At 38.7% G+C, this 22,187-nt stretch overlaps 1 long non-coding RNA gene and 1 other non-coding gene across 5 annotated transcripts in view; one reads left to right on the plus strand and one right to left on the minus strand.

Moving 5' to 3' along the window:
• The window catches only part of LOC138990413 (uncharacterized), a 236,290-nt gene that overhangs the window by 198,376 nt on the left and 15,727 nt on the right, over nucleotides 1–22,187 (plus strand). For all 4 annotated transcript variants that reach the window (XR_011466508.1, XR_011466505.1, XR_011466507.1 and 1 more), the window contains one exon: nucleotides 17,519–17,608. This is a non-coding gene — a long non-coding RNA (uncharacterized lncRNA). The remainder of the gene's footprint in view (nucleotides 1–17,518; nucleotides 17,609–22,187) is intronic.
• On the minus strand, nucleotides 268–340 carry TRNAF-AAA (transfer RNA phenylalanine (anticodon AAA)). Its single transcript has one exon. It is a non-coding gene; the product is annotated as a tRNA-Phe (tRNA).

Here is a 22,187-nt window from a genome sequence, read left to right on the forward strand (position 1 = left end):
TTGCTGATTCTTCCTCCCCTCTTTTTATCCACACCCTGTGCTTTGTTTTGAAGTATTCCATCAAGAGGTGAAGTATTTTCCCTGCCTTTTTATTCTGAGTTTAGGCATGTGACTAGCTTAGGCCAATAAGATATCCATGAAGTGAAGTTGCTCAGTCATATCCAACTCTTTGAGACCCCATGGGCTGTAGCCTGCCAGGTTCCTCCATCCATGGGATTTTCCAGGCAAGAGTACTGGAATGAGTTGCCATTTCCTTCTCCAGAGGATCTTCCTGACCCAGGGATCGAACCTGGGTCTCCCGCATTTTAGGCAGACGCTTTACCATCTCAGCCACCAGGGAAGTCCGTAACTGTGATGCAAACAGAGACTTGAAGGAGAGCTTCCAAACTGTGTTTATTCTCCTGTGCTTCAGCCATTGCCATGAAATGCCAGCCTCAGACTAGGTTGCTGGTTCCAGAATAAGGGTAATAAACGTATGAAGCAGAACCCAACTGACCCAGCTAAAATCAGTCTAGATTAGTTTACCCTCAGATGCATGAATGAACCCAGTGTAGATAAACTGAATTTTGCAGACACAGAACAGATGTTTATTGCTATGTAATATTGAGATTTGTCATTGTTCCATAGGTATGTTTAGAAAAAAGCTGATATAATCACCAACCAGGTTAAAAATCTTTTATGGGTACAGAACCTTTGTTTTATTCATTTTGCCTAGCACTCAGTAAAGGCTTATCTAATATACACCTAGATGACTTTGTGGGTGTGTGCTAGCTAAGTCGCTTCAGTTGTGTCCAATCTGCAACCCTAGAGATCAAACCCATAACTCATGTTTCCTACACTGGCAGCTGGGTTCTTTACCATTAGCACCACCTGGAAAGCCCATGACTTCATCAGTAACAATCAGTTGAAAATAATTTTTCTCAAATTTTTGTGTTGATATTCTGAGAGATCATGCTAATAGCTACAATTGAATGTCACAAAATCTAATGCAGAGGTCCATTCAGTTACTAATCTGTAATCAGTCATCACATTTTTTTCCTCCCAAGATCTCCAGGGATAATTTACATGAGCCTCTCTCAGTCCCTGACATAGTTGATATTTAATAGCTCTTAATAGTAAGAGGTTGTGCTGACAAGGATAAGTAGCCATCTCAATGATCTGCAGATCATAAATGAGCAGTGCATGCAGCATTTTTTATACCCCAGATCAACATGGGCAGTAGCATTTTACTTCAAGCAGACTGATCAGATCAGATCAGATCAGTCACTCAGTCGTGTCCGACTCTTTGCGACCCCATGAATCGCAGCACGCCAGGCCTCCCTGTCCATCACCAACTCCCGGAGTTCACTGAGACTCACGTCCAGGCAGACTGAAGAGGGAGCTATTTTTAATCTCACATTCTCCTGTTTTTACCCCAAAGAAAATATCCTTATCTTTTTCCCTATTAAGTGCTGTTCTTAAAAATGGATCTAAATGACAGATAAAGGAGAAATTGCAGGTAGTACTGCCTCTCATGAGGAGGTTTGTATATTAACATTCATTCATTTTTTTGTTCATTAAATTGTGCTGAGTGGCCATTCTGCCCAGCACTGTGAGAAGTGTTGGGGATGTAATGGTGACCAAGATAAACGTGATTTCTTCCTCCATGGAGCTCTTGACTTGGAGGTGGGGGCACATGGGAAGAGATAGACACTGAACAGGAGAAATACATGTGTGAGAAGGAGAGGTAAAGGGCATATTGGAGTGTATGGCCAGAGTTGCTAATCTGATCTGCAGAAGCAGGGAATTCCCCTGGGGAGGTGATGTTTACACTTGAAGTTGGAGTTGGCCCAAGAAGTATCAGAAAATCATTCCTAGAAAGGCAGCTGTTAATGTAAAAGTCCTGGGAGAGATTGATCACAGTTTGTTTCAGGAACTGAAGGTAGTCTAGGACCACTGGAGTCAAAAGAGGGGGATGATCCTGGATGATAACTTGAAAATTATTCAAAGTTTTGTTTGTCAGAATACTGTCTAAGAGAAGTATTTAGATTGCCTGGGATGCTTGTTAAACAAGCAGATTCTGGAATTTTCCCCTTTATTAGATGCTTAGAATCTCTAATCAGAGCCTCTGATCTGTATTTATTTTAATAGGTTCATCCAGCAATTCTTATGCCCCCCACCTAAATTTTGAGAACCACTGGCCTGAATGATTAACAAATAATCAAAGGTTGTTCCTGTTATACTTTTTGTGGCTGGTCTGGTAGTCATTTTTATACAGCCCTATAATCATTTATATGATCTACTGCTAGATTCTCTCATTATCAGGGTCTTTATTCTTAACCACTGCAATTTAAACACTATATTTATTGGCAATTCCAGATGATAGATAAACATGTGCTAAGATGATATCTGTCCATATCTGACTCTTCCAAATATCCCTCAATTTACCACTAAATGGATCCTCAGAAAATATCTGTGATGGTTCCTTTAAGGTTCCTGTGCACATTTTGGTTAGCATTACAAATTGGCTGTCCAACAGAATTAGGTAGAGAAACTATGTATCAGATCCATGATGCTTTGTGAATAATTGACTAGCCACACAGGTGCATAAGATTGAAAATGTGTTTCCTTCTTTTTGTGAGGAATGTGTATTATTAAAATCTGGTGGGGAGGGGAAGATTCCAGGGATTTCTTTTCATCTTTACAATAACAAAATTTTATACATAGTTCATTATATGGCTTATCATGTAGCCAGCATTTTCTAAATTCCTTGACATTATTGTATTAATGCTATCACCTATACCGCTGTTGCCCTGAGAAATAGAAATTCATTCTGATAATGATTGTTACACAATATTGGCTCTATTTTCTTCTTTTCTGGAGATGGGCATGGCTACAGCATGGTGCTACAGTCATTCTCCCTAAAAGCACTCTGCTCTCTCACCTTGTAGCTTTTGTCACAGTTGTAGTGATGTAATAACTTATATAATCATTTCAAGTTTGTTACCATCACTTGATTATAAACCACAAGCGGTCAAGATTCATGGTAAAGTTTAACTTACACTATGTACTTAGTACAGGTAGATGGTTGATGCATAGTTGTTTAATTAACGAGTGAAAGAAAGTGAAAGTGAAGTCGCTCAGTTGTGTCCGACTCTTTGCGACACCATGGACTGTAGCCCACCACGCTCCTCTGTCCATGGGGTTCTCCAGGCAAGAATACTGGAGTGGGTTGCCACTTCCTTCTCCAGGGAATCTTCCAACCCAGGGATCGAACCCAGGTCTCCTGCATTGCAGGCAGACGCTTTAACCTCTAAGCCACCAGGGTTGTTCTAACTAAAGAGTAGGTGAACAGAGAAGAGTGGGGAACTCTGTGTTTCCTCCACTCATTCTTCTCCAGGCTTTCCTGGTCCACTGTGCAGGATGGGGGCCTATGAGGAGGCAGAGGGACCCAGGTAATTAGCTCCTCTCCCCTCCTCCGAACCTCTGCTCAGTCCAGACTCAATCCCTCCCCCTTTGGCTGTGGGTGTCAGATGTCCTGCCACTGTGGACATACACAGATGCGGACATAATTTACTCTGAAGCTAGTGAAGGTTTTAGTGAACTGCCAAATAATTGTTGCCTTCTCACATGGCCCTGATAGCTCAGTTGGTAAAGAATCTGCCTGCAGTGAAGGAGATACCAATTTGATTCCTGGGTTGGGAAGATCCCCTGGAGAAGAGATAGGCTACCAACTCCAGTATTCTTGGATTTCCCTTGTGGCTAAGGTGGTAAAGAATCCGCCTGCAATGCAGGAGTCCTGGGTTCAATCCCTGGGTTGGGAAGATCTGCTGGAGAAGGGAAAGGCTACCCACTCCAATATTCTGGCCCGGGGAATTTCAAAGTTCCAAAGAATAGCAAGGAGAGATAAGAAAGCTTTCCTCAGTGATCAATGCAAAGAAATAGAGGAAACTAATAGAATGGGAAAGACTAGAGATCTCTTCAAGAAAATTAGAGATACCAAGGGAACACTTCATGCAAAAATGGGCTCAATAAAGGACAGCAATGGTATGGACCTAACAGTAGCAGAAGATATTAAGAATAGGTGCCAAGAATACACAGAACTATACAAAAACGATCTTCATGACCCAGATAACCATGGTGGTGTGATCACTCACCTACAGCCAGACATCCTGGGATATGAATGGGCCTTAGGAAGCATCACTATGAACAAAGCTAGTGGAAGTGATGGAATTTCAGTTGAGCTATTTCAAATTCTAAAAGACGACACTGTGAAAGTGCTGCAATCAATATGCCAGCAAATTTGGAAAACTCAGCAGTGGCCACAGGACTGGAAAATGTCAGTTTTCATTCCAAGCCCAAAGAAAGGCAATGCCAAAGAATGTTCAAACTACTGCATAATTGCACTCATCTCACACACTAGAAAGAGGAAACGTGGAAAGGGGGAGGAAAAGAGAGGGAGGGGGGTGGCCACTTCTCTTCTCCCTGCTGCTGTGTGTCTGTCAGTTAATAAGAATGAAAAAACTTTTAATCAAAGTACTGCTGCTGCTAAGTCACTTCAGTCGTGTCTGATTCTGTGCGACCCCATAGACGGCAGCCCACCAGGCTCCCCCGTCCCTGGGATTCTCCAGGCAAGAACACTGGAGTGGGTTGCCATTTCCTTCTCCAATGCATGAAAGTGAAAAGTGAAAGTGAAGTCACTCAATCGTGTCCGACCCTCAGCGACCCCATGGACTGAGGTCCACCAGGCTTCTCCGTCCATGGGATTTTCCAGGCAGGAGTACCGGAGTGGAGTGCCACTGCCTTCTAGGTTACCTTGAAGATACGGGACTCAAGAAACACAGCAGCACGATTATATAAAACTGTATATTTATTTTAAATCCTGCATTTTCTTCCCTGGATTTCAAGCACAACATGTTGAATCCTAGCCACACAAATAAATATGATATTTCTTTTTCTTTACTCACACATGAATTTGAGGTGAGAATGGGCACCAGATTAAATCCTTTTTTTTTTTCATCCTTAAGAGTATTTCAAGGTCAAGTTAGTTGCTTTATTAGTTTTTTCAAATATTTGTTCTCTCCTCAAAAATATGTATATTATTAGTCATTTTCATATTTTTTACAAAATTTTTAACAGTTTCTGATTTCTAGGTTGATTGAGTTTCAGTAAGTAAATCATAGTAGTCTAAGTATGGTCCTTGAAAATCAGATTAAAGGGCATTAAAAGCATTAAATGTAAAAATTGGTAGTGGAAGAAGTTTACTGCAGGTTAATGAAATGGATGTAACTTAGTTGAAAAGAAATAAAATACCAATTGAAGATTACTGTTCTATTGTAATCCTTCTAGTAGACATTAAATTTGACTTTCTAAAGGTATTTTTTAATTCCTATCCACCCCTTTCTAAACGAGTGAAAATTTCATGTTACTCTAATACTATGATGTGTATTTTGCAAAAAATATAAATATAGTTATTACTACAACTATTCCTAATGAAAAATTTTTTTGGTCAAAAGAATGAGAAATATCTTTAATTGTTACATGGATACTATTTTTACTCATAAAGCTAAGCAATTCTAATAGATTAAAATTTATCTAAGTCATGCCTTATTAGTGGCATTTTTCCTGCAATAAGATCACAAAGGTTACTTTTATTTTTCTCGTTTCACCCATCAGGTTAAGGAGGCTCCGTTACTCCTGCCACTTTTAGTAGCCTTTGTTTTTAACTTCATTCTCTGTGAGTAGGGGGAGTAGGCATGTGACTTTGCAGGTGCAAAGGAGAAAATGAGAGAGTTTGAGTCTTACTTCCCTCTGAAGTGAGAACTATCAAACCCAAACTTATGGTTTCCCCTTTGGTTGTGTGGATAAGAATGACCAACTCTCAGGGAGCATCATCTAAGTCACTTCTCTGCTTAAAAATGTTGCAGCAGTTCTCACTGTCTACATCAGAGGTTCTCACATTTTATTGATCATTAGAATCACCTAGAGAGCTTGTGAAATTATGGATTGCTGGGCCTGCTACAGAGTTCCTAATTCAGTCATTCTGGGATGAGGAGCATACGTTAATTCCTGGACTATAAGATGACAACTAAAATTCTCTTGTCTTAACAGGTTTATCATAGTCCAGAGGCAGCAGAGATCACTGATTATGAGTGTGAGCTCTGGAATCAAAACCCAGAGGTTCAAAATTTTGCCATCTACTCATTTAACCACTGTGTAACCATGACAACATTACTGAACTTGTAAAATTGGTATAATAATAATATCTCCTTCTTAGGGTTTTTATGAATATTGTATGAACTGGACATTATAATATGCTAAAGATAATGCATCTGACTGTGGTAGGTGCCAGATGAATATCAACTTTATCATTATTATATTTCTCCAATCTCTTTCTTAGTAGGATGTCTTAGTTCCAGCCACACCATACCTACTCTAGACTATAGTTGCATCTTTGTTTTTCCCTCTGTGGAGTCTTCAAAAGTCCAGTTTTCTCAATACAGTTTCTACTTTTTCCTACATCACTCCCATCTTCAGTACCTAACTCCTAATCATTTCTGAGATCTCTACTTTTATGTTTTATTTCTCCAGGGAAGCCCAGACCAACCACAATTTTGTGTACTTTGCCACTGAAATACTGTAGTTTATATACTCATTGTTCATATCTATCTTCTCTACTAGTCTCTAGGATCATGAAGGCAGGGACCATCTGTTCATTGGTGAAATCACATGCTCAATAGCTACTTAACAAGTATGTGCTGAGTATGTGATGAATCATTACTCATGCTATCCCTTGGGGTCCTGGCTGGGGCTCACAAAGAAAACTGTACGGAGAGATCTTGCCCAATTACTGGGAAAAATGTGCTGATGCTGGAGATTTCAATTTTATTTTTTGTTGCTATTGTTCTCACTGAGCATAAAAATGAGTGACTAGCCTGTCTAGTGAAGTTCTATCAGAGGTATATGTCAGATCATACAGTTTTACTATAGGAATTTCAATTTCTTTAATATTTTGACACGTCCTTCTGTTATTGTTGTAGGGTAGTCGCTAAGTTGTGTCCAGCTCTTTGTGACCCCACGGACTGCTGCACACCAGGCTTCCCTGTCCTTCACTATCTCCTGGAATTTGCTCAAATTCATGTCCATGAGTCAATGATGCCATCCAACCATCGCATCCTCTGCCACCCTCTTTTCCTTTTACCTTCAACCTTTCACAGCATCAGGGTCTTTTCTAATTTCTTGGCTCTTCTCATCAGGTGTCCAGAGTATAGGAGTTTTAGCTTCAGCATCCAGTGGATATTCAGGGATGATTTCCTTTAGGATTTACTGGTTTTCTCTCCTTGCAGGCCAAGGGACTCTCAAGAATCTTCTCCAGCACCATAATTCAAAAACATCAATTCTTTTTGCACTCACTCTTCTTTATGGTCAGCATCTACAGATGACTACTGGAAAGCTAGCTTGTACTATATGGACATTTGTCTACAAAGTGACATCTCTGGTTTTTAATATACTATCTGTGTTTCTCATAGTTTTCCTTCCATGAGCAAGCGTCTTTTAATTTCGTGGCTGCAGTCACCATCTGCAGTGATTTTGGAGCTCAAGAAAATAAAGTCTGTCACTGTTTCCATTGTTTCCCCATATATTTGCCATGAAGTGATGGGAGAGGATGCCATGATCTTATTTCTCTGAATGTTGAGTTTTAAGCTAGCCTTTTCACTCTCCTCTTTCACCTTCATCAAGAGGCTCTTTAGTTCCTTTTCACTTTCAGCCATAAGGGTGGTGTCATCTGCATATCTGAAGTTATTGGTATTTCTCCTGGCAGCCTTGATTCCAGCTTGTACTTCATCCATCCTGGCATTTTGCATGATGTACTCTGCATAGAAGTTAAATAAGCAGGGCAACAATACAAAGCCTTGATGTACTCCTTTTCCTATTTGGAACCAGTCTGTTGTTCCATGTCCAGTTCTAACTGTTGCTTCTTGACCTGCATACAGATTTCTCAGGAGGCAGGTAATGTGGTCTGGTATTTCCACCTCTTTAAGAATTTTCCACAGTTTGTTGTGATCCAAACAGTCAAAGGCTTTAGTGTAGTCATTGAAGCAGAACTAGATGCTTTTCTAGAATTTCATTGTTTTTTTCTGTAATCCAACAGATGCTGGCAATTTGATCTCTGGTTCCTCTGTGTTTTCTAAACCCACCTTGTACATCTGGAAGTTCTCAGTTCACATACTGTTGAAGCCTAGCTTGAAGAATTTTGAACATAATCTTGCTAGCATGTAAAATAAGTGCAATTGTCTGGTAGTTGGAGTACTCTTTGGCATTGCCTTTCTTTGGGATTTGAATGAAAACTGACCTTTTCTAGTTCTGTGGCTACTGCTGAGTTTTCCAAATTTGCTAACCTATTGAGTGTAGCACTTTAATAGCATCATCTTTTAGAATTTGAAATAACTCAGCTGGAATTCCATCCCTCCACTAGCTTTGTTTGTAGTAATACTCCCTAAGGCCCACATGACTTCACATTCCAGGATATCTGGCTCTAGGAGAGTAACCACACAGTGGTTATCTGGGTCATTAGAAACTTTTTTGTATAGTTCTTTTGTGTATTTTGCCACATCCTCTTAATCTCTTCTGCTTCTGTTAGGTCCTTACTATTACTGTCCTTTATTGTGCCCATCCTTGCATGAAATGTTCCCTTGCTATCTCCAATTTTCTTGAAGAGATCTCTGGTCTTTCCCATTCTTTCATTTTTCTCTATATCTTTGCATTGTTGATTTAAGAAACCTTTCTTAATGCTCCTTGCTTTTCTTTGGAACTCTGCATTTAGGTGGGCATATCTATCCCTTTCTACCTTGCTTTTTGCTTCTCTTCTTTCCCCAGTTATTTGTAAAACCTCCTCAGACAACCACTTTGCCTACTTGCATTTCTTTTTCTATTGGATGGTTTTGGTCAATGCCTCCTGTACAGTGTTACGAACCTCTGTCCGTAGTTCTTCAGGCACTCTGTCTACCAGACCTAATCCCTTGAACCAATTCATCACTCTACTGGATAATCATAAGGGGTTTGATAGACTGCCTGATGAACTATGGACTGAGGTTCATGACATTGTACAGGAGACAGGGATCAAGACCATCCCCATGGAAAAGAAAGGCAAAAAAGCAAAATGGCTGTCTGAGGAGGCCTTACAAATAGCTGTGAAAAGAAGAGAAGCAAAAAGCAAAGGAGAAAAGGAAAGATATAAGCATCTGAATGCAGAGTTCCAAAGAATAGCAAGAAGAGATAAGAAAGCCTTCCTCAGGATCAATGCAAAGAAATAAAGGAAAACAACAGAATGGGAAAGACTAGAGATCTCTTCAAGAAAATTAGAGATACTAAGGGAACATTTCATGCAAAAATGGGCACAATAAAGGACAGAAATGGTATGGACCTAACAGAAGCAGAAGATATTAAGAAGAGGTGGCAAGAATACACAGAAGAACTGTACAAAAAAGATCTTCACGACCAAGGTAATCACGATGGTGTGATCACTCACCTAGAGCCAGACATCCTGGAATGTGAAGTCTAGTGGGCCTTAGAGAGCATCACTATGAACAAAGCTAGTGGAGGTGATGGCATTCCATTTGAGCTATTTCAAATCCTGAAAGATGATGCTGTGAAAGTGCTGCACTCAATATGCCAGAAAATTTGGAAAACTCAGCAGTGGCCACAGGACTGGAAAAGGGCAGTTTTCGTTCCAATCCCAAAGAAAGGCAATGCCAAAGAATGTTCAAACTACCACACAATTGCACTCATCTCACATGCTAGTAAAGTAATGCTCAAAATTCTCCAAGCCAGGCTTCAGCAATATGTGAACGGTGAACTTCCAGATGTTCAAGCTGGTTTTAGAAAAGGCAGAGGAACCAGAGACCAAATTGCCAACATCTGCTGGATCATGGAAAAAGCAAGAGAGTTCCAGAAAAACATCTATTTCTGCTTTATTGACTATGCCAAAGCCTTTGACTGTGTGGATCACAATAAACTGTGGAAAATTCTGTAAGAGATGGGAATACCAGACCACCTGACCTGCCTCTAGAGAAATCTGTATGCAGGTCAGGAAGCAACAGTTAGAACTGGACATGGAACAACAGACTGGTTCCAAATAGGAAAAGGAGTACGTCAAGGCTATGTATTGTCACCCTGCTTATTTAACTTCTATGCAGTACATCATGAGAAATGCTGGACTAGAAGAAGCACAAGCTGGAATCAAGATTGCCGGGAGAAATATCAATAACCTCAGATATGCAGATGACACCACCCTTATGGCAGAAAGTGAAGAGGAACTAAAAAGCCTCTTGATGAAGGTGAAAGAGGAGAGTGAAAAAGTTGGCTTAAAACTCGACATTCAGAAAACGAAGATCATGGCATCTGGTCCCAATCACTTTATGGGAAATAGATGGGGAAACAGTAGAAACAGTGTCAGACTTTATCTTTTTGGGCTCCAAAATCACTGCAGATGGTGACTGCAGCCATGAAATTAAAAGACGCTTACTCCTTGGAAGAAAAGTTATGACCAACCTAGATAGCATATTCAAAAGCAGAGACATTACTTTACCAACAAAGGTCCATCTAGTCAAGGCTATGGTTTTTCCAGTGGTCATGTATGGATGTGAGAGTTTGACTGTGAAGAAAGCTGAGCACTGAAGAATTGATGCTTTTGAACTGTGGTGTTGGAGAAGACTCTTGAGAGTCCCTTGGACTGCAAGGAGATCCAACCAGTCCATTCTGAAGGAGATCAGCCCTGGGATTTCTTTGGAAGGAATGATGCTAAAGCTGAAACTCCAGTACTTCGGCCACCTCATGCGAAGAGTTGACTCATTGGAAAAGACTCTGATGCTGGGAGGGATTGGGGGCAGGAGGAGAAGGGGACAACAGAGGCTGAGATGGCTGGATGGCATCACTGACTCGATGGACGTGAGTCTGAGTGAACTCCGGGAGTTGGTGATGGACAGGGAGGCCTGGCGTGCTGCAATTCATGGGGTTGCAAAGAGTCGGACATGACTGAGCAACTGAACTGAACTGAACTGAACTGAAGGGGTTTGATTTAGGTCATACTTTCTTCAATTCAAGCCTGAATTTTGCAATAAGGAGTTCATGATCTGAGCTATAGTCAGCTCCAGCTCTTGTTCTTTCTGACTCTATAAAACTTCTTTATCTTTGACTCCAAAGAATATAATCAGTCTGATTTTGGTTTTGAACATTTGGTGATGTCCATGTGTAGAGTCATTTCTTGTGTTGTTGAAAACGGGTGTTAGCTATGACTGGTTAGTTCTCTTGACAAAACTGCTAGCCTTGTCCCTGCTTTATTTTATACTCCAAGACCAAGCTTGCCTGTTTTTCCAGGTATCTCTTTGACTTCTTTCTTTTATATTCCAGTCCCCTATGATGAAAAGGATGTCTTTTTCTAGTATTAGTTCTAGAAGATCTTGTAGGTCTTCATAGAACCAGTTAACTTCAGTTTCTTCAGCAATAATGGTTTGGGCATAGACTTAGATTACTGTGACGCTGAATGTTTTGCCTTGGAAATGAACTGAGATCATTCTGTTGTTTTTGAAATTGCACCCAAGTACTGCATTGCAGATTCTTTTGTTGACTATGAGGGCAACTCCATTTCTTCTAAGGGATTCTTGCCCACAGTAGTAGATATAATGGTCATCTAAATTACCTTTGCCCATTCCCGTCCATTTTAGTTCACCCATTCCTAAGATGTCTATGTTCACTTTTGCATCTTCTGCTTGACCATGTCCAGTTTACCTTGATTCATGGACCTGACATTCCAGGTTCCTATGCAGTATTGTTCTTTACATCATCAAACTTTACTTTCACCACCAGACACACCCGCAACTGAGCATCATCTCTGCTTTGGCCCAGACACTTCATTCTTTCCGGAGCTATTAGTATTTGCCCTCTGCTCTTCTCCAGAAGCATATTGGACACCTACTGACCTGGGAGGCTCATCTTCTGGTGTCATATCTTTTTACCTTTTCATTTTGTTCATGGTGTTCTTGTGGCAAGAAAACTGGAGTGGTTTGCTATTCTCTCCTCCAGTGGACCATGTTTTGTCAGAAGTCTCCGCTATGACCCATCCATCTTAGGGATGGCTCATAGCTTCACTGAATTACACAAGCCCCTTCACCACGACAAGACTGTGATCCATAAAGGGGATCTTTCTACTATTATTAAATTCTAAAAAATGGTCAGGCTAAAAGGACTCTGGAAAGCATGTACTGACATAGGAGTTTTCACAGTCTGATGTGGCTATTTTGTATAACCAACATAGCACAACATTTAAAATCATAGATAAAGAACTAGAGCACTGATGTAAGACTGACTGATGACTCTGGTCATGATTTACCTTTCTGAGACCAGATTCTTCCTTTCTAAATTGGGTGTAATTATAATTACCAAACAGTTATTTTGTGAGGCATTTATCATTTACTCTTAGGAACTAAAGGAGAAAGATTTTTATCTCTTCATTGTTTTATGACGTGGCATTTATGTTTTTCTGGTCGTGGAGATTCAGTTAAACACTAATAGTATATAACTCTGCATTTACTTGATTTTGTGAAAGGAGAAAAAATTTCAGCATTTGATGAGGGGAGAAGTGGGAATGATGACCAAATAGTAAAAAACAAGTCAGTGATGTAATTTACAGGAATCTCCATAAAACTACACTCAGGATGATTTAAGGATCTTTAAGTATAGAGCAGGCTTCCCTAGTTTATCAGTGGTAAAGAACCCATTTGCCAATGCAGGAGATGCAGGTTCAATCACTGGGTCATGGAAGATCCAGTATTCTTGCCTGGGGAATCTCATAGACAGAGAAGCCTGGTGGACTGCAATGCATGGGGTCACGAAGGATCAGGTACAACTTTAGCAACTCAGCATGCATGAAAGTATACAGCACATACGATCGCCTAAGAGTTTGATTACTAGAGAATTTTTGAGTTTGTCTTTAATGAACTAGTGTAACATTCTATAACCCTGTTTCCATATTGACCTACGATATTGATATTCCATATTGACCAAGCCAGATGCTGGGGTGTAGCATGGGGCAATCCCAATTTTGCATCAACTTTCTGCTATTATCCTTCCATATGAGATCAGGTGGGTCCGATAATGTCTAAGGATTAAGCAGCTGCAAATTCCAATGATTCTGGAACAGTTGGAAGCATTCTTTTCTCTGATCCATTTCCCTCCAGGCTGTTTGAGCAGGCTTTCTATACAACACCACTATTGAACTTTCTGGATGAAATGATAATTGCCCGTTTCTGTTGAGGGACATAGACTGTCAGCTCCTTGAGGACAACAAGGAGGTGTTACTCATATGGATACCTCAGTGCTTGGCACAGTACCTGGCCCAGAGTAGGGGCTCCATTGTTGAGCTGAACTGCAGCTGAACTGAATTAAATGCTCTAAGATTCATAAAGTGTAAACAGCTAGAGAACTGTCTAAGATGTCTCTAAGTTCACTTTTAACAGTGAACCATTTTGAAACTGTGAGACCACCAATCAAGAAAGATTCAAATACAAGGATGTAGATTTAGGGGCAAGTTATCTGCTTCTCTAAGAAAGAAACTATTTGTCATCTGCTCCTTCCACTCGCTGCCCTTTTAGTTGGTAGAACCAAACTGAAGAATCTAAAAAACCTTAAGATCCAGATTATATGAATCAACTTTCACTGCTACTTTATAAGTACAGTCTTCATAGTATATATATTGTCAGATTAGTACTTCTGGATGCTCCTCAGTGATCTAAGAAGGCAACAATACTGATAAAATAGGATTCTAAATAATCACATTTCTTAAATGCCATTGAGGTAGAAGTCACTTTTCCCCCTTAATATTAGTCATCTAATAATCTCAGCAGAGAATCTTTTTTTTATCTTTTTTTTTAAATTTAAATTTATTTATTTTAATTAGAGGCTAATTACTTTACAATATTGCATTAGTTTTGCCATACATCAACATGAATCCTCCACGGATGTACACGTGTTCCCAATCCTGAACCCCCCTCCCTTCTCCCTCCCCATACCATCCCTCTGGGTCATCCCAGTGCACCAGCCCCAAGCATCCTGTACACTGCATCAAACCTGGACTGGCGATTCATTTCATATATGATATTATACATGTTTCAATGCATTCTCCCAAATCACCCCCCCTTTCCTCTCCCACAGAGTCCAAAAGACTGTTCTATACATCTGTGTCTCTTTTGCTGTCTCGCATACAGGGTTATCATTACCATCTTTCTAAATTCCATATATATGCGTTAGTATACTGTATTGGTGTTTTTCTTTCTGGCTTACTTCACTCTGTATTACAGGCTCCAGTTTCATCCACCTCATTAGAACTGATTCAAATGTATTCTTTTTAATGGCTGAGGAATACTCCATTGTATATATGTACCTCAACTTTCTTATCCATTCATCTGCTGATGGGCATCTAGGTTGCTTCCATGTCCTGGCTATTATAAACAGTGCTGCGATGAACATTGGGGTACACGTGTCTCTTTCAATTCTGGTTTCCTCAGTATGTATGCCCAGTACTGGGATTGCTGGGTCATAAGGCAGTTCTATTTCCAGTTTTTTAAGGAATCTCCACACTGTTCTCCATAGTGGCTGTACTAGTTTACATTCCCACCGACAGTGTAAGCGGGTTCCCTTTTCTCCACATCCTCTCCAGCATTTATTGCTTGTAGACTTTTGGATCGCAGCCATTCTGACTGGCGTGAAATGGTACCTCATAGTGGTTTTGATTTGCATTTCTCTGATAATGAGTGATGTTGAGCATCTTTTCATGTGTTTGTTAGCCATCTGTATGTCTTCTTTGGAGAAATGTCTATTTAGTTCTTTGGCCCATTTTTTGATTGGTTAGTTTATTTTTCTGGAATTGAGCTGTAGGAGTTGCTTGTATATTTTTGAGGTTAGTTGTTTGTCAGTTGCTTCATTTGCTATTATTTTCTCCCATTCTGAAGGCTGTCTCTTCACCTTGCTTATATTTTCTTTTGTTGTGCAGAAGCTTTTAATTTTAATTAGATTCCATTTCCCATTTGTTTATTGTTGCTCTTATTTCCAATATTCTGGGAGGTGGGTCATAGAGGATCCTGCTGTGATGTATGAGGGAGAGTGTTTTGCCTATGTTCTCCTCAAAGAGTTTTATAGTTTATGGTCTTATGTTTAGATCTTTAATCCATTTTGAGTTTATTTTTGTGTATTGTGTTAGAAAGTCTTCCAGTTTCATTCTTTCAGCAGAGAATCTTGACAAATTCTTTTTATTTTATTTTATTTTATTTTTAAACTTTACAATATTGTATTAGTTTTGCCCAACATCGAAATGAATCCGCCACAGGTATACTCGTGTAAATTCAAAAAATTAGACCTATTTTCACTAGGGAACCTGAAAGTGAATAACAAGGGATCAACTATCAAGAATTTCTTTAAATGCTTTACATTCTCTTCACCAAAACTCAGTACCCAGTGGCAATTCTACCAGCAGAAATCTCTGATCCAAAGGAGAGTCACATGTTGACCTTCTTGCTTTTCAAACCTGGGATAAAACAAACCCTTTACCCATTTGGGGTTAGTAAGAAAAGTCAAACCCATAAAGGGATTTCAGTTTCCTCTGTAAGCTGTAGTCATTGTGAATTCTCTCCTCTAGATCACAAAGGGGACTATTAGAGACAGACCTTCTGCCCTTCAAGATAAAGTGACTTCTCTTCAAAATAAATGAATTAAAATTCTGTCTCTGTATGCCTCCTCTCTAAGTTCCTACCTCCTCCAGGTACATTCTATACAGAAACTCAGATGGATTAATATTTTATGTCCAATTAAAAATAGCTGCAAAAAAATGCCCTATAATGCCATGGTGGACATAGATCAACAGTGATGTTCAACTTGAACTCTAGGGAAGAACGATCTCCAATTATATGCATGCATATGCAATAAGTCTATGAATCATTCAATCACAGGTTAAGGTTTAGAAAGATGGATAGGTACTCAGATGAATAAGAAAATAAAATGAAATTCTGTGTTACTGTCAAAGTAATAGCATGCCTATTTTTCTTTCTGGCTATGAATCTATAAAACCTAAACATCTAATTGAAAAAATGAAAATTAAAATTCAGTGATTTTACCCATATAATATTGAGCAGTTTTTAGAAAATTTCCTTCATCAAAAAGAAGTTTATAGTTATAGACATACCTCAAAGATATTCTGGGTTCAGTTCCAGACCCCTGCAATAAAACAAATGCTGCAATAAAGTGAGTCATAGAACTTTTTGGTTTCCTGGTACATATGAAAGTCATGTTTATACTATACTGTAGTCTATTAAGTATGTAAAAGTGTTGTAGCCAAAATAATAATGTATCAGTACATTACCTTTAATAACTATTGTACTGTTGAAAAATGCTTGCAGTCATCTGGGCCTTGAGTGAGTTGTAATCTCTTTGCTGGTGGAGGTTCTTGTCTTAATGCTGATAGCTGCTCACTGAGCAGGGTGGTAGTTGCAGAAAGTTGGGGTGGGTATGGTCATTTCTTAAGACAGCAATGAAGTTTGCTGCCTCCATTGACTCTTCCATTCACATAAACACTTAGAGGTGTTGTGTGCTTATTAATTGGTCTAATTTCATTATTACTGTGTCTGAGGAAAAGGGAAGAGACCAGGAATGGTCAATTGGTGGAGCAGTCAGAACCCAAACAAGATTTATTGATTAAGCTGTCTTATGTGGACATAGTTTATGGCAACCACCACCACCCCCAGTTACAATAGTAACATCAGAATCACTGATCACTCTTATAAATATAATAAAATGAAAATATTTTAAATATTGTGACAATTATCAGAATGTGACACAGAGACATGAAGTGAGCAAATGCTGTTAGAAAAATGGCACCAGTAGATTTTCTTGATAAAGGATTGTTTCAGATCTTCAATTTGTAAAAAAACACAATATCATGAAGCATGATAAAGTGCAGTAAAAGAAGACATGTCAGGACTAACATCAGTTGAGTTCAATTCAGTCACTCAGTCGTGTCTGACTTTGAGACACCATGGACTGCAGCACACCAGGCTTCCCTGTCCATCCCCAATTCCTGGAGCTTGCTCAAACTCATGTCCATAGAGTCAGTGATGCCATCCAACCATTTCATCCTCTGTCATTCCCTTCTCCTCCTGCCTTCAATCTTCCCCAGCATCAGGGTCTTTTCAAAGGAGCCCATTTTTCTCGTCATGTGGCCAAAGTGTTGGAGTTTCAGCTTCAGCATCAGTCCTTCCAATGAATATTCAGGACCGATTTCCTTTAGGATGGACTGGTTGGATCTCCTTACAGTCCAAGGGACTCTCAAGAGTCTTCTCAAACACCACAGTTCAAAAGCATCAATTCTTCAGTGTTCAGCTTTCTTTATAGTCCAACTCTCACATCCATATATGACTACTGGAAAAACCATAGCTTTGACTAAACAGACCTCTGTCAGCAAAGTAATGTCTCTACTTTTTAATATGCTCTCTAGGTTGCTGCTAAGTTGCTTCAGTTGTGTCCGACTCTGTGCGACCCCATAGATGGCAGCCCATCAGGCTCCCCTATCCCTGGGATCCTCCAGGTAAGAACACTGGAGTGGGTTGCTATTTCCTTCTCCAATGCATGAAAGTGAAAAGTGAAAGTGAAGTCGCTCAGTCATGTCCAACCCTCAGCGACCCCATGGACTGCAGCCTTCCAGGCTCCTCAGTCCGTGGGATTTTCCAGGCAAGAATACTGGAGTGGGGTGCCATTGCCTTCTAGGTTGGTCATAGCTTTTTTTTTCCAAGGAGCAAGCATCTTTTAATTTCATGGCTGCATTCACCATCTGCAGTGATTTTGGAGCCCAAGAAAATAAAGTCTCTCACTGTTTCCATTGTTTCCTCATCTATTTGCTATGAAGTGATGGGAGAGAATGCCATGATGTTCATTTTTTGAATGTTGAGTTTTAAGCCAACTTTTTCATTCTTCTATTTCACTTTCATCAAGAGGTTCTTTAGTTCCTCTTTGCTTTCTGCCATAAGGGTTTAAGGGTGGTATCATTTGCATATCTAAGCGTATTGATATTTCTCCCAGCATTCTTGATTCCAGCTTGTGCTTCATCCAGCCCAGCATTTTGCATGATGTACTCTGCATACCAGTTAAATAAACAATATACAATATACAGACAATATACAGCCTTGATGTACTCCTTTCCCAATTTGGAAATAGTCCATTTTTCCATGAGATAGTCCAAGTGCAGTTCTAACTGTTGCTTCTTGACCTGTGTACAGACTTCTCAGGAGGCAGGTTAGGTGACCTGGTATTCCCATCTCTTGAAGAATTTTCTGCAGTTTGTTGTGGTCTACACAGTCAAAGGTTTTGGTATAATCCATAAAGTAGATGTAGATGTTTTTCTGAAATTCTGTTGCTTTTTCTGTGATCCAATGGATATTGACAATTTGATCTCTGGTTCCTCTGCCTTTTCTAAATCCAGCTTGAACATCTGGAAGTTCTCGGTTCATGTACTACTGAAGCCTGGCTTGGAGAATTTGGGGCATTACTTTGCTAGCATGTGAGATGAGTGCAGTTGTGCGGTAGTTTGAACATTCTATATATTGCATATATATGACTAACATATATGCAATATTTTATAAAAGTCTAATGTGAGATAGTGTTTCTGTGATTAGAAATAAGATATTTTACTCTTCAAAACTGTTTATGAAGAAAATGTTCTATTTATGCCGAGGGCTAATACAAAATAATCCATCATTTGTTTGGGGAGAAATTTCCAACTTGTAGTTTAGATATTTTGTTAGCTTGCAGATTTGGAAGAACATAGATATAATGCCTAGAAATAATATCAGAATAGAAATGGATTTTAGATAGGTAGAACAGAAATCATAGGAAACTAACATCATAGATGTTGCAGCCTCGGAAGTAGCTTGAGCTTACAAAATAGCATTAAATCAATTTCTCTTTGGTAAACTCTTAGAAATAAAGGGTATGTATTTTGGGGTTATTTGGTTCTGATCTTGATCTGGACAACAAAACTGCCTGGCAAAGGCTCCTGAAAAAAAAGTACAAATCTGAAAGAGCCTCTAAGAGAACTTAAAAAAAAACCCTCCACTTTCCTCTCCAAGCCCAATATATAAGACATTCTGTAAAAGTCAACATAAAAACTCAGCTTAAACAAGTCATAGTTTTAATAAAGAAAATTTGAATTCTGATCAAATTCATAGAATAGCCGTCTTACCCATGATTCTGAAATTCATATAACAAAATGAATCCAGTGTTAAAAAAAAAAAAAAAGATTATGTCAAGTAGACGAGTTATCTTATAAAGCTTCAGAGAAGGTTGACATTCAATCAATAAAAATTGTCTTTGTTTACTCTTGTTCTCATCAAAATGAGCATTTTCCCAAAGACTGGAAAGTCTACAACTGCTTTGCCAACTACAGTCCATTAAAAAAAAAACAAATGGATCAAATTCTTCCACTTAGAGCATGTCTGCTTTAGTTCATTGGAAGCTCTCTCAAAGTAAATTATAATCCTCATGAAAGTTCCTGCCTCTATAGACATTAACTTATAATTTCAGCATGTGGTTATTAGTCCAAATGAGATCGTTTGTCTCCACTGGATGTTTTATTGTCATGTATGTATGGGCATAGTGATCAAGAATTTCAGAAAAGGATGTCAAGTTAAAGCATTTCAAGGTATTGAAGCAAAGAGATACGTACATTGTAGCATCATATCTTAGACAGTAGTGGTTATATTTGGCTTGATTGTTTACAAAAAAAAGTGTTTTAAGAGCAATGTAAGTGTCAGAATTGAAGAGGAAATGGCAAGAAGTCAAATTCATGTATCTGCATGAGCCTCTTGAGTTCTTATTCACACACCGGGTATGAAGTAGAAGGAATATTGCCTCTTAGAAAGGGTTGTTATGTTTACTGCTTTATAGAAAGGGCGACATCGAATAGTTCATGGGGTTTAGATAGGCAGCTGTTCATACAATAAAAATAGAAGTAAAATGTTTTATCTGTTTGCTTAAGAATTAATTGTCTTCTTGTTGTTTGGTCACTAAGTCATGTCCCACTCCCTGAGACCCCATGAACTGCAGCACACCAGGCTGCCCTGTCCTTCACTATCTCCCTGAGTTTGCTGAAACTCAGGTCCATTGTGTCAGTGATGCCACCCAAACATCTCATCCTCTGTCGTCCCCTTTTCCACCTGCCCTCAATCTTTCCCAGCATCAGGGTCTTTTCCAATGAATCAGCTCTTTGCATCAGGTGGCCAAAGTATTAGAACTTCAGCATCAGTCCTTCCAATGAATATTCATTGTTGATTTCCTTTAGGATGGACTGGTTTGCATGGTTGCGATCATCAAAGCACTTTCGCCATGGAATTATATTCTATGGTCAAGAACTGACAAAATAGGAATATAAACCATAGCAGTAGGTTTAGTTTGGAGGATCAGGAGACAAGCAAAGAGGAGATACTGTTATTAAAACAAATTTGTTGAGTGAGTGTTTCACAGTTACATATTGTCATAGATCTAGGAAAGGATTATTATTGTTATATTTTAATGTTTTTAAAAAGGTATTTGATTGGCAACCTTAATTCCTGGGGACTCTTTACCAAATATATTGTTTCAAAAGTCATTTTGGCCAAATCATTGTTTAGATATACTGGTGTTTCCCACTTAAATTCATGGTAGATGGAGGTTCCCTGTGGACTGGGGAGTCCAGGATTGGCAGTAGCTATGGTTTTTGTATAAAATAGAGAATTCCTATAGAGTGAAGGAGGTCGTGGGGAGGTCCAAAGCCTTTACTGCACCAAGGAAAGGCATCATACCACCATATTTGTTGAATAGGTAGAAAAACATCCATGCTAAATGCTTTTAATCATTCTTACTGACAGCTGTCAAATTCCAATAAAATGAACCTTAAAAATACCATTCATAAAACAGACTTAAGTGACCTTGAATGTTCTTTAAACTCCAGCTTATCATGAACAAACCCATACTTGGTTCGTATGCAATGCATTAATCATCAACTGTATAAAATAAGCCACCTAATAAAATTAAATTAAATCTCAATTTATCAAAACATTAACATGCTAACAACTACCAATTTTAAGTCACAGTGTAAAGATGAAATGAATAAAACACTAGAATCACTATACTAAACAATATAATTGAAGTTAAAATGCTATTTTCTGTGGTTCTTTTTGCAGAAAATAACAAGTTGTTTACTTTAATGCAGTGACATTTTATTTTGTGATTAATTTTAAAATAACATTGTAAAAACTACAAACTCATTTTAATTTGACAAGCATTTGGTAATTAATTTTCAAACAATGCTATGGGAACCCAGAAAGCACTCTTCCTTTGACATGTATTTTATAATTTATTTTAAAACAATGCTGCACAAATCTGCAAAGGCATAATTCATTTGGGAGTTCATTAATTATGCAAATGAGTTTCAATTAACAAATCTGTTCCAAGGATGGCATTTGCATAATAATGAACTTCATGTTTGTGACATTATTTAATAAGATACCTTTGTGCATTTTTAAACAAAACACTCCTGTGAATAGTATATGACATGATGGTGTTGAAAATGGACATCTAGTCAATGAGATTCAAAAATATATCCAGAAAAATGTTAAAATAAACAGAATAGTATAGAATTCAAATAATATTGATATTCTTTTTAAAGCACAGGGGTTTTGATTATCTCAGCTTCCCTAAATAGCATAAGACTTTAATTTATACTTATAAAGACCAGTACACAAATTAAGCTAAAGCAAGATGAAACATGGAAAACTATAAATTTCATTTTAGTGTTTAAAGTGAAGGTAGATCATACAGTATATGCACAAATCTCAAAAGACACACCTTTTAGTAACAAGGAAGATATAACACACGTTAAAGACCCCTCCTTTCTCAGGGATTATGTCAGGATACCAGAAATTCAGTTGACATTCATTTAGCCAGTCAATAATTATTTGTTGAGCATAGACAATGGGCCAAATTTTTCTTAAGTTTAGGATAGATCCAAAGAAGAATAAGATGGAGGTCTACCTTTAGGTGACATGAGGCCTGAGGGACCTAGACATATAAACACTAAAAAACAAAATGATATTTATTTTACAGGAGAGAGAAATGCAAAGTGCTATAGGAAT

Source organism: Bos mutus, chromosome 2, assembly GCF_027580195.1.
Source record: "Bos mutus isolate GX-2022 chromosome 2, NWIPB_WYAK_1.1, whole genome shotgun sequence".
In the NCBI taxonomy this organism is placed as follows: Eukaryota; Metazoa; Chordata; class Mammalia; order Artiodactyla; family Bovidae; genus Bos; species Bos mutus.